This window comes from Chrysemys picta, unplaced genomic scaffold (assembly GCF_011386835.1).
Source record: "Chrysemys picta bellii isolate R12L10 unplaced genomic scaffold, ASM1138683v2 scaf2027, whole genome shotgun sequence".
Classification (NCBI taxonomy): Eukaryota; Metazoa; Chordata; order Testudines; family Emydidae; genus Chrysemys; species Chrysemys picta.
In genome coordinates, this window is record NW_027054731.1 from 4,898 (window position 1) to 10,024 (window position 5,127).

At 52.5% G+C, this 5,127-nt stretch overlaps 2 long non-coding RNA genes across 2 annotated transcripts; both read left to right on the forward strand.

Moving 5' to 3' along the window:
• Window positions 1-844: 844 nt before the first annotated feature.
• On the forward strand, window positions 845-2,760 carry LOC135980160 (uncharacterized). Its single transcript, XR_010597361.1, has 3 exons — window positions 845-946; window positions 1,534-1,689; window positions 2,064-2,760. It is a non-coding gene; the product is annotated as an uncharacterized LOC135980160 (long non-coding RNA).
• A 62-nt stretch (window positions 2,761-2,822) lies between these two features.
• On the forward strand, window positions 2,823-4,992 carry LOC135980161 (uncharacterized). The gene is made up of 3 exons (XR_010597362.1): window positions 2,823-2,915; window positions 3,329-3,391; window positions 4,398-4,992. It is a non-coding gene; the product is annotated as an uncharacterized LOC135980161 (long non-coding RNA).
• Window positions 4,993-5,127: the final 135 nt, after the last annotated feature.

Consider the following 5,127-nt stretch of genomic DNA (forward strand, 5'->3'; position numbering starts at 1 on the left):
CCTTCCTTCCTGACAGCCCAAAATAGTTCTCTCCTCCTCCGCTGCATCTGATTAATGCATGGAGCTGGCTGGCCCCAAAGTCTCTGGCCCTGAGAGAGGCAGAGCACTCTCTTAAAGAGTGTTTGTGACCCTGCCCCCAAATGATACTTCAATGCCTTGCACTATCAGGTCCAAGTTTCTCAAACTTTGCAGAGGGTTCAGCTCTCACCTAGGACTCCCCATGGGCCAGGTTTGATTTTTTCCCCAAGTTTCACCCTTTGGGGGATTGTCTGCATGGGAAAAGAAGGTGGCTAGAAGTTTTCGTTTGTTTGTTTGTAAGTGGAAAACTGCCCTACAGCTCAGAGACGCAATCACCCCAGGAAAAAATCACAATTGACTGGGGAGACAGCATGGAACATTTCCATCCAAAAAGGGAATGTTTTTAGGAGCGTATCAAAAGGAGCAACTAGAATGGAAACTGTGTACCAGCCTTAACTATGGAGATTGCTGCCAGCATCTGCTATAATAATAATTAATAGCACGTAGAAAAGAGAGAAAAGCCCCGAAGCAAACCACAGCTTTGCCCACCCTACACCAGAACGACCCGGGACAGGGTTAGGATTCACTGATTGCCTCGTCAGGCATCCCCATCGATTCTAAAGCACCACGCCTCCGACTGTGGAGACGGAGCTTCTCTCTGACTTGGTGCCACGGGGTAGAATAAACACAGCCCTGGCACTGTGGCGTGTACTCACTGGAGGGCTGGGAGATCTGATGAGCCCCCCCATGTGTGTGTGTGTAGGTGGAACAAGTCAAGGCCCTGCTGCCTGCCATCCTTTGGGGTTCGGATGAGTTGGATGATGGGAGTATTCTGGAGGCCATCTCAGCTGTTCAGAACCTTCTGCAGAGCCTGGATGGGAGTGAGCTCACCAGCGTGGCCAGGAAGCTAATCCCCTTATTCGATGCTGTAAGTCAGGATCTCTTGACCTGCCCATCCCCAGCCAGGCAGTGTTGTGACTCTGGAGTCGTAGTGGTGGCATATCTGACCTGATCAGTTCCGAGCCATTGCCTGGGCCTCAGGCATTGGTGACACCTTGGTCTCTCGTGTTCTCTGTTTGTGGCATGCAACCGTTTGGTCTCCTGAGGACTGATCTGCTTTAATCTAACTCAAGTTAACATGCTCAATGTAGTGGTCATGGGGTGAAATGTAATGTCCTGTGCTTTGGAGTCTAGATGAATGAATGACCCTTAAATGCTATGAAACGATGAAAGTGTTGAACCCATTAAAGAAACCCTCCAAAGAGCCCTTCACTGTGGATGGAGTCAGCACTTACAGGAGGCCTCCAGGGAAATTTAGGAACCACTGTCCTAACCTGTGTTGTCTGCCCCTTCACCCAAACCTTTCTGCAAATGGGTGCCCTCTTGGTGGGCAGACCATGGAGTTATTAGTCAGACTGGCCCCTATCTGTGGTTTGCATTGTGCCGAGCTCACCCTGTAAGGAGAGTGTGAAGCTCCCTCGGTGAGATCCCCTCATGGTTGTGTGTCCATCACAGGTGAGACCCCAGGTGCGCTCTGCTGCCATCATGCTCTTTACAGAGTTGCTTAACACGGTGAAGAGGAGGCAGAAGCCCCTGCTGCAGGAGGAAGTGACCCGCAGCCTGGTCCCACTGCTCCTTCACTTACAGGACGAGGACCCTGACGTGGGCAAGGTGAGTCCCGCTGCCATGTGCTCCCTGGTGCAGCAGGCCCTGACTGCTCCAGCTCTCCTGCTAGATCTGTCTCCAGAGCCGCCTCCCAAAAGTGAAAAATCTCAGCCCTACCCGCTTACCCAAGCAAGTTCCCTGGCCTTCAATGGACACACAAGTGGAGATGTTTTATCGCTCCCAGCAGCCACTTCCTAAGATCAAACGCCAGGAACCTCCACTAATAGGAACAAAGAGACACCAAGGGTCAGCAGGATACCATGTGACCCCCACATTCCTTTCCCTCATTGATCATTTCAGCTGGCTTTTCACTGCAGAGTGACCACAGATTCCAGCTCTTCTCATGATGCAAACTCTCCTTGTCCCATCTTGTGTTGCAGAGGTGTCAGAAAGCCTTGGCTGGGTGTTTTCAGCTCCTGGGATGGTCTTGTCCTAAGCAGATTAACAGCAAGAAGGCTTGGCACACCCATCCCCGGGTGGTGGACAAGATCTGCCAGCACTCTGTAAGTGAACAATCGGCTTCTCGTGAGTGCTGCTTCTAGATGTGGGACCGGAAACGTGTTCCCTCACTCACTGCTCTGATTGCATGTCTAGTACTAGCATACTGCACTCTGGCTTCCTCTTAGAAGCACCCAGCTCCCCCACTCCTCCCAGTGCCTGTCAGATCTGAACAGCCAGACCTGGCCAGGAGTTCAGTACGGAGGTGAAAGCTCACAACATAAAGAATCAGTTGATGGCAAAAATGCCTTCCGAATCCTGCAGGAAACTGGATGTCCCCATTTTTCACCTTACCCCAGCCCATTGGCCACTTCTGCACCGTATTTCCTATGCTCTGCACCCTCTCTAATGTCCTCCCCAGATGAAGCCCATACAACCAGGCTTCAGTGTTCTCTAGTGCCAGGCTCCAGCCCTGCAGTGCCAGCAGCTCAGACACCAGCAATGTGTCTGGTGACACTTTGAAATGGTCATTTAATGACTCCCTGGCATGTAGATGGTCGCCCCCAGGATACATGGAGATGGGAGCTGCATTCTTCCCACCCCTCCAAGCCAAGCAGCTACCTGGAGATGAAATCTCTCTTCTCCTCACCCTGCGGCCCCAGCAACAAGAAGCTTCTTTGGTTTCTATTCCTAGGTGCAGAAGCTCAAGAGCGTATCTGACATCTTGCTCCAATGTCTGGATCACCTCCAAAGCCCCCAGGCTCCAATACGACGGGCAGCAGCCATCTTTATCGGTAACCACGACTTTTCTTAAGCAACTTCTATCTGAGAGGTTGTCCCGTGTTCTGCTTGGAGGGCACTAGCAGCAAGAATTAACCCCCTGGGATCCTAATGTCTAGATTTCCTGCCCTTGAGGCAGTTGGGCTGGGGATTATATCAAAAGGCCTGGAGCAAATTACAACCCTACCCTCCAGCTCCACCGACTGGAATCCCTGTGGGACTGCAGCAATACCATAGCCATTGGCAATCAGGCTCTCTGTATCTTCCAAGACATGAGCTTCTTTGTCTTGGAGCTTGTGGACTTGTCTGATTATCCCAGGGACCACTTGAAAGCTGTTTTGCTTGTTGGAAAGACTGACATTTTTTAAAAGGTAGCCCCAGGGTAGGTGAAAACTCCTGCAAGATTCATTTCCATTGTACGTTCCAGGTTGCACTGTTCAAAGCTCAGAGCCCGCCATGGTCAGGCAAGAGAAGGAGCTGATACTTCAGTGTAAGTAGTTGCCACATGGCTGTGTTTGCATGTGGAAGGAGAGCTCATGCTCCTTGTAGAATATCAGGGTTGGAAGGGACCTCAGGAGATCACCTAATCCAACCCCCTGCTCAAAGCAGGGCCAATCCCCAGATAGTGTTTGTTTGTTAAACCCCAGTTCCCTAAATGGCCTCCTCAAGGATTGAACTCACAACCCTGGGTTTAGCAGGCCAATGCTCGAACCACTGAGCTATCCCTCCCACTTGTGAACCAGTCTAGGAAAAGTGCAACTCCCCTGCCATGCTGCTGCATTGAGTTCAATTTAGACGTGGCCAGAGGTAGCTGTTGAGAGAGCCTGGACATCAGTCCCAGCTTTGTTTTCTCTGATGTCAGGCATCACTTCCATCTCCAGGTGCCAGAAGGTTTTACCAGGAGAAAGTAAATGCCAGGCAGGGTGAGAGGCCCTGGCATGTGTCAGGGAGATGGTGCTAAGGAGGTGGATGCCCCAGAATGCAGTGGAAGATGGTGCTGCCAAGGGCAGATGTCCCTGAGGACTTAAGCGGTTATCAGCTGGCGATGACACTGATAGCCCTGGTGGGTCCAGAGCATCTGGGAGGAGTTAGTTGCTGTGGAAGATCAGGGGCGGCTCCAGGCACCAGCGCAGCAAGTGCGTACCTGGGACGGCAAGCCTCGGGGGGGCGGCGTGCCGGTCGCCGTGAGGGCGGCAGTCAGGCAGCCTTCGGCGGCATGCCTGCGGGAGGACCGCCGGTCCCGCAGCTTCGGCGGCAATTCGGCGGCAGGTACGCTGAAGGCGCGGGACCGGCAGATCACCGACAGAAACGCCGCTGAATCCGCGTGACCAGCGGACCACCCGCAGGCATGCCACCAAAGGCCGCCTGACTGCCGTGCTTGGGGTGGCAAAAAACATAGAGCCGCCCCTGTGGAAGATACAGAGGCCCATGGTGCAGGTGCTAGGGCATGCTAATACGATATGTGTTTTGACCTGAGCTTCCTCTCTCTGTCTCAGCTCTCAGTGGCCTGCAGCAAGATCCGGATTCCTCTGTCCGTGTCAGTGTCTCACGGGCCATTCAGCAAGTTCGGGATGGTGGCAGAAACCAGTCACCTCAGACCCTAGGAGCTAGATTCAGGAACCTGTTCTGCTGCTTGACTGGCCAGGAGGAGAGGGAAAATGCTCCTGACAGAGATCTCTTGGGTGGCCCGGACCTTTCCCAAAGCCACCGATGGGACTCAGGAGGGCCCTGAGTTCCCACAGAGAAGTTGGTGACTGGAGGAGGTCAGCTGAGCCACCACCCCAGCCCCGAAGCCAGTGCCTGCATGATCCTGTGGTAATTACCTGCATTGTTCCCCATGAGATGTAGGCAGCTGGGGATGAGTTTAAGTGACCCCAGTACGCAGCAGAATGATGGCGACTGGCTCCAGCTAAACAAAAGGGTGACAAGACTGTTAGTGTAAAACCAAGGGCATTTGCTCTCACGTCTCTGTCTTTCTTCCATAATGGAACGAATTGCAAGATAGCTGGTTCATTACATCAGCCACGGCATTAATGACCTTTTCCCTTTCTTCTGATTAGCCTCCGATCCGAAGATGGAATGCTGGGCTAGATGGACCACTGGTCTGATTGAATATGGCTGTTCGTATGATCCAGGCCTCTAGTTCCCCTTGGACAGTTAAATAAAACCCTTCATCTCTCCATCCATTGACATTATATAATCTCACTTTTCTTTAGACACTTGGGC